Raw genomic sequence first — 8,049 nt, 5'->3', positions numbered from 1 at the left:
TATCATCAATTAGACAGTGCAGCTTAGGAAAAAATCATGTTCATCATAATCCACAGATAAAAATGCCCAGTAGAACAGGATGTTTCCATGAGATAAACAGTACATTGCAGGCAGTGGGGATCTCCCCACACCCATTCACACCATGTTGGATACGAGAAAGAGAGAGAGGGACAGAGAGAGAGAGAGAGAGAGAGAGAGAGAGAGAGAGAGAGAGAGAGAGAGAGAGAGAGAGAGAGAGAGAGAGAGAAGCAGCAAACATGTAAAGGCACAGCAGAAGCAAGGCATTCTGGAGTCTGTGGTCTGGGGCCTTGTCTATCCAAGGTTCACCCATCAGAATTCGCCTCCTGCTGCTCCTCCTTCCAGTCCTTCCACAGCATCTAACTCTCCTCTTACCTTTTCTTCTTCTTCCCTTCCCTCCCACTCGTTGCCACCCTCTCTTTCTCCTCTTTGGTTATTTCTCTCCTCTTTGATTCCTACTGTGCTTCCTCCCTTCCCTCTTCCTTTACCTCTTTCACCCCTCTGTGTCTGGGAAGCTGTTCCCACCTCTCAACCCGTATAATGAAGGGTACCAGGTAAGAACCCACAGGGGATTCTTTGTCATTTGGAGCCCCATAGCAGAGTTAAAGATCCTATGAGGCTCTAAATTCCATAAGGAAAACCACAGGAGCAAAAGTTTGTACACTAATTTGGTCCCAGCCCCCATCCTGTTTAGCACCGATCCTTATCTTTGTCAAAGGGCATCAGCTTAGTCACCTCAGGACTTCCCTCAGAATAGTACAACAGTTTGGGAGACAAACACATGGAGCAAAATCGCCAGCCATGATTGCCACCCTAGCATAAGCTTCCGTATCCCTGTGTGCCGGTAGCTGAGTGTCAAACTGGGCACATTCTCAGTTCCTTTTATCTCACATGGCATCCTTACCCTCAGCCCCAGAACCTTATTCCCATCCGGCAGAATTGGGAACATCAGAGCTTCACAGTCCTGTATAGAACCTCCCCCGCCCCCAACTGTGACTACCTAAAGTGATGTTCGGAGGTACTAGGGTTAGAAGTTTTTGTTTTTGAGACAGGGTTTTTTCTGTGTAATGGCCCCTCGAACTCACAGAGATCCGCTTCTGACTCCTGAGTGCTGGGATAAAAGGCATGCGCCACTATGCCCGGCTAGGTTTAGAATGTTAATATGAATTTTAAATTCTGTCCCTGAAAGCCCAGGCTCTTTCCATTTTTATACCTGAGTGGCTTCAAGTGACCCTGAACTGAGTATCCCTTCCAGAAATATCAACACCCAACAAATAATATAAATTCCACGCTGCCCCAAGATTCCCGCAGAAGCTTAGACGCAGGCGCAGCTCAGTTTCCACGAAGTAACACCGAAAAACATTCTGGGGTGAGTCATAGTGAAGCAAAATTAGTTGAAGACAAGAAGCATTTGAAGAGTGTCAAGAACAGGACATCCTCCTTGATTAAGCTTGAGTTGCATTATTAGAAGCGTAAGTATTGTTCATGGGGCTGGAGAGATAGACGGCTTAGCAGCTGAGCGCTCTTTCTCCTCTTCCAGAGGACTCCTGTTCAGTCCCCAGCACTCATGTCCGGCTGCTCTCACCAGGCTGTAATGCTACCTTCAAAGGCTGATGCTCCCTTCCGGCCTCCTCAGGCACACAGGTATTGCATAATTAAAAATAAAAATAAATCTTAGAAATACACTATTCAGAATTCCTGGGGGTCAGCCAGTGAGAGGCAGAAACCAGAACCTGAAGAGTGAGGTTCGTCTGAAGTCTCCTGCACACACACACGGTGCACAAGCATGCATCCAGGAACTCAGATCTATCTACACACAAAATAATTATTTTTAAAAATTGTCTCATTAGCTGAAGGACACCACTTTCCTGGTGAAAACTATAGGTGAAAACTGTTAGTTATTTAGCTGCGTTGTGTTCTTACCCTGCAAGGAAACGTCACGAAACACGACAGAATCCGCTTATAAGAGTTTATTAGAAAATACAGGGATAGAGAGTGTGCAGGCCTGTGGGAGAGACACGTGCGTGAAGAGGGACTGGGAAACATGGCGCTCTACTTTTAAAACCGGCTGGGGGCATGGCCAGGTCTCGTCACTACTCTACGCGTGTGCGTAGATCACATGGTCATGTTGCGCGCCTACGTGACCATGTAACGTCACGGACCCTGATCACGCGAGACCCCTTGGCCCGGAACTTGCTAGGCGGAGATATCCGGGCCCACCAGGTATCCTAGCTACGAGAGACGCTTTGATCCGGAAATGGCTAGGCGGAAGTGTCCGCCTGGTAAATAAACCCTTCATTCCCGACTCTTTTATTTTAAAAAAAAAGAAAAATTGTGGTTGACTGGGTACGGGGGCGATGTTTCTCTCAAAGACTGCTTCCAGCTGAATAGTGGGCGTTGGTTGGCTCTTGGGGGAGGGTGAGGGGTATCTTGTGAAGTCCGGGAATGATGGTGGAGGTCCTGGAATGACGTTCCGCCGTCTCCTGGTGCTGTGGCTGTCCATCCGTGCTGGTGCTGGGGACCTCCCATTTAACAAGATACTGTTGACATAGAGAGAGCTTAGAGAGAAAGAATCATTATTATTTTATTTTGGAGTTGGCATTTGTCTGAGGTAGATTTGGCCTGCCCAGATAGAGGCATGTGACATTTACCTGAGGCAGATCTGGTCTTAGTACTCTGCTTAATTTCTATCTGAGACAAGCCTCATTAGAGGTAGTTTATTTAAGGCACCTGTTTTCCTTAGGCAAGCCTTGTTGGAGGTAGTTTATTTAAGGCACCTGTTTCCCTTATTAGGTTAGCACTTGGGAAACACAGGTGATCAGTTGCTGAGTATTGAACAATGATAAATTATTGTATTACATTATTCCTTACCGCCTGGATATTTTTGATGGTCCTTTTGCCTCCGGCTCTGTGTGGCCCTGGTTGGAAAAGGAAGGGGTGGTACCTTATTCCTCTGGAATTGGTGACAAGGCAGTGGGTCCTGATGTCCGCTGGAGCTTGAGAGTGAGAGGCCCTGTTTGTTTCACTGTATATGAAGAGAGATTTTTCTGGGATGGAGGTGAGATAAAAGGTTTTAGGTGAGACAGGTGGACCCAGTGAGGAAAACCCTTGAGTTTAGCAGCTGTAGGTGTTACAAGAATTACTTTGAAGGGTCCCTGCCACTTAGGGGAAAGAGGTGAAAGACGCTGACCCGGAGGAGAGAGAAGAACCTGATCTCCAGTGTGTATTGGAGATGGGCAAGGATTGTCACATGGCTGAGGCAGTGAACAGTCTGCATAGCTCCATAGAATAGACCTTAGGTGACATAAAAGAGGGGTTAACAGACTATCTGGAACAGCTGGAGGCTTGGAAAAAAGACCTGGTGTTAGAACTGGCCTTCCATACATTAGTTCAAATGGAGAGATTGAAAGAGGCTTTTTAGGAAGAGCCCTGAGCCTGAGGAGAGCTAGAGGCAATAATCTTACCCAGTCGAGATGAAGTTCCTGTGACATCTTGGTAAGAATAGTTTTTAAAGACCGGTTGGTACACTCCACCTTTCCTGAGGACTGGGGGCGGTATGGAATATGGAAATTCCATGAGATAGTAAGGGCCTTAGCTAGTGTCTGAGAAATCTGGGAAGTGAACTCTGGACCATTATCAGACTGGAGAGAAGCAGGGACTCCAAACCGAGGAATAATCTCTCAGAGAAGGAGGTCTGCAACTGTCTGGGCCCGCTTATTAGACACAGGAAATCCCTCCACCCAGTTTGAAAATGAGTCCACCATCACGAGGAGATATTTAGCTTTCCTGACAGTGGGCATATGGGTAAAATCAAGCTGCCAGTCAGCCCCTGGAAGGGAACCTCTAGCCTGGTGGGTGGGAAAAGGCTGACTCCTGTACTTGGTATTGGGATCTGTTTTCTGGCAGATCTCACATGAGGCAGTAATCGTTCTTAGAAACTGTAGGTCCTCAGAGGTGGGCTGCAGGTGAGCTTTTACGAATTGAGACAGAGAAGATTATTAGGATGAAAGAGTTGGTGTAGATAGGAAAGAATTTGTCTGGTGTCTGGAGTTTCCTGTGAGGGTGTAGGCTGTACTGTATGGATTCCCTGTGGTGGGTGAGGTGAGACTTGGCCCTGGAGGGCCGCTGTTCTGGCTGCCTGGTCAGCCCGGTTGTTTCCCTAGAAATGATGGAGCTGTCAGTCTGATGAGACCGGCAGTGGACAATTCCTATAGCCCTGGGGAGGTGGGAAGCCTCCAACATGGCCATTATTTGACCTGAGTTAGATATGGATCCTCCTTTTGCTGTAAGAAGTCCACGCTCCCTCCAAATAGCAGCATGGGACAGGAGGATATGAAAAGCATATTTTGAATCGGTATAAACGTTTAGAGATTGTCCCTTTGCCAATTGGAAGGCACGGGTGAGAGCTATCAGCTCAGCCTGTTGGTTAGTGGTGTGTGTGGGCAATGCCTGTGCTTCTACCACCTGAGTGTCTGACACTATGGCATAGCCCGCCTTACGGGTCCCTTCATATAGGAAGGAGCTGACATCTGTGTACCAGGTATAAGTAGCCTGAGGCAATGTGCCCTCCTGTATGTGTGAAGGGTGAGGTAACAGCTCTTCTAAGGTTTCAGTGCAGGAATGAGAAGAATAGTCAGCGTTAGGTTGAGGAAGGAGGCTTGAAATGTTAAGAGGTGGACAAGTCCGGAAAGTAAGTGTGGCATCCTCTAGTAATGCCACCTGGAGAGAAAGAACTCGGGAGTTCTGGCTGAGCATAGCTGTCAGTGAAGAAGGTTATCTAAATATTCCTAGAAGTGGTTAGGTAAGGAGTTAGCGGTCTATAAAGTTGGTAAGGCTGTAAGAAAGGAGGGTCCGAGCTGAATTGTGCGAAGCTATTACTAACGTCCACCTGACCTAGGTGGTGTCTCCTTGTGGAATTTATCTTAAATCAGGAGAGTTGCATGTGGACTGTTATTACTGCTAGTCCTTGAAAGTGGCTAAGGGAGATATCTGATTCCAGGGAAAGCCTTTCCTGAGGCTGTTCTCCAAATACCTGGAATGTGTATGTCCAGAGAGTGAACAGTCCACACTGTTAGCCCTTCTTAGGGAAAAGTCAATTGGGAAAACTATGAAGGCACACATGATTTTCATAACAGAATACAGCTGATATATAACAAGCCAAGTAACACCAAAAACTCCTTGGGATTTGGCTTCCTCTGGAGGAATTCCCTGATTCCTCCAGGTAGTGACTTTGCCATAACCAGCTGAATTCTTATGATATTCCTGCGGCCCGCAGCACCTAATACAAGTTTAACTTTTATCTTTTACATTGATTTATTGTGTGTGTGTGTGTGTGTTTGTGTGCATACACAGATGTATGTGCACCATAGCGCACACGGAAATCAGAGAACAACATGTGGGAAAATGTTCTCTCTCTCCATCTTGTCAACTCTGGGGATTAAGCACACCTGGTCAGGCCTTGCATCTCTACCCACTGACACATCTCTATGGCCCCAACAAAGGTTTTTTGTCTATTTGCTTCATTTTGTTGAGACAAAATTGCTCTACATAGCCCCAAATGTCCTCATACTCATTATGTAGACCAGGATGACCTTGAACTCAAAGAAATCCACCAAGATCTGACTCCCTCTACCTCCCAAGTACTGGGATTAAAGACATGCACCACCACACCAAGTGTAACTTTATGTAGCACAGAAAGGTCATTTTAAAAGGGGGAAGTTACTGATATGTGGAGCAGATCAAAAACCAAAAAACCCACAATGTTATTATATAAAGCACAGAGACTTGGGCCAGGGTGGCTGTGGGAAGAGTAGCTATGGAGATAAGTTTAACAAGGCTGACTGGTGCATAATTCTTTGGGCTCCACTTTCTTATCCTTGATGATGGCAGTGAGAACGGTTTTCACGGGGAATTGGTTTCTGAAAAGCAGACTGTTCAGAGCCGTCTTCTTGAACCTGCTGATTTTCAAAGGCCTTTTATTCAAACTGTCCATCTGCCACACCTCCCCAGTTCAAACCCTGAGAAAAGGACAGAACCCCCTTCCCTGCTGCTCCTGAAATCAGAGTTCTGGAGATGCTTCTGATACCAGGACATAGCAGACACCTTTCTCTAGCCTGGGATCTGGAGCCTTCTTTTCGTAAGGAGTTAGTAAGTATTTTCTACTTCTGTATGGTATGGCTGTAGATGAACCTGGATGTGGCAACAAAGCTTACTGTGTGGGCTGCGGAGATAGTTCAGTTGGTAAAATACTTGCCATACAGAATGAAGATCTGAGTTTGATCCTTAGGACCCGTATCAAAAAGCCAGGCTCTGTGACGCATGCTTATAATTCCAGTGCTGTGGAGATGGAGAAAGGAGGCTCACTGGAGCTCACTGGCCAGCCACCTGAGCTTACTTAGTGATCTCCATGCAATGAGAGACCAGGCCTCCCAATAAGGTTAACGGTGCCTGAGGGATGACACCTGAGATTGTCCTCACACCTCTGTGTAAACAGAAGTTTCCCTGTGTCCCACTTACAAATAATCACTCAGAGGCTTAGTATAAATTATAAATGCTTGGCTGGTAGCTCAGGCTTATTGCTAACTAGCTCTTATGCTTAAATTAACCCGTAATTCTTATCTATGTTTAGCCACATGGCTTGGTACCTTTTCTCAGGACAACATTCTCATCTTGCTCCCTCTGCGTCTGGCTGGTGACTCCTGACTCTGCCCTTCTCCTTCCCAGGATTCTGAGTTTGGCTTTTCTGCCTAACTTCCTGCCCAGCTACCCACCTGTCAGCTTTTTATTAACCAATGAGACTAATACATGTTCATAGTGTAGGAAAGAATTTTTCCACAGCACCTCTATGTGTATGCACACACACTCACACTCATCCAAACAACCCCTTATATATGGGCAATACAATTGTATGTAATTTGTCATGGAACAGAATTCTTTTAATTCATGGTCAATCAATTGAAATGTAAAAATAGCTATGAGTGAAACAAAAATAAGAAGCTATGAGCAGCCCTTCCATGGTGTGTAGGTTTTCCATCTGATCCAGCAGCTTTGGACATCTGAGACCTTTCTAGAAACAATGTAAAAATTTCACATACAAATACTATTTCTTTTTCTCAAACAAAGGTAATCTTCATTGGATGTGGTAGTTCACACCCATAATATTAGCACTTGGGAAGCACAGGCAGGAGGATTGCTACAAGTTGGACTTCAAGGTCATCCTGGATTACAGTTTGAGACTTAGCTCAAGAAACAAAACAAACCCATCACAATGGCTGATGCCAGTAATTCCTGAGTAAATCTGTTTCACTAATATTTTTCTAATTATAGTAGCATACTAGAAAGAACTGTCCCAAAGAGCAGACTCTAATGTATATTAGAGATCATTTAAAAATGCCTATTGTAGATTTAATGCCTCGATCATAATGGGGATTAGTACGTGAATCAAGTTGCTTTCATGTGGTCAGGCTTGTCTCCATCCTTCTCTTGCTCTACTCCACAGCATCAAGAATTTCTCTCTCTGGCCCTTCTGCCCTCTAGCTTCCAGGTAAGCCTGGAATGATTAGCAGCGGAGAATAAGGCCAAAGCCAGGATAGCTCTCCAGCCCTTGGGTCTCAGTTCCTCTTAGTATCCTCAGGACATCTGCTTTCAGAGATAGCAGAAGCCTTTTGCTGCTACTGACCTGCGTGGTACTCACTTGTGAGTTCCCCCATTCTGGCAGTCAATTCATTTTTCTTCCTCTGACGACGTCTTTTAAATTTAGCCCAGGCCATCTGCTTCTTGCAAGTGATCTTTTTGAATGAAATCTTGCTGCAGACAAGTTTCCTACAGTGTTTTTAGGTCGGCATTTAATGTTCCTCTCTACCTGGGACAATTTGCTCTCTTGTTTGCTGAAGAGCATTTACCAAGGACCTCTTGAAATACATGAGGTCAAGAAAAGCTAGCTTTATCCAACTTGAGAGACAAGGGAGAGTGCCCCCAAGTGGAAGGGCGGGGCATCTAGATTTAGGGAGGGTGGGAAGAGAAAGGGAATCC

Source organism: Peromyscus leucopus, chromosome 5, assembly GCF_004664715.2.
Source record: "Peromyscus leucopus breed LL Stock chromosome 5, UCI_PerLeu_2.1, whole genome shotgun sequence".
In the NCBI taxonomy this organism is placed as follows: Eukaryota; Metazoa; Chordata; class Mammalia; order Rodentia; family Cricetidae; genus Peromyscus; species Peromyscus leucopus.
Note: the sequence above shows the minus strand (reverse complement) of the source record.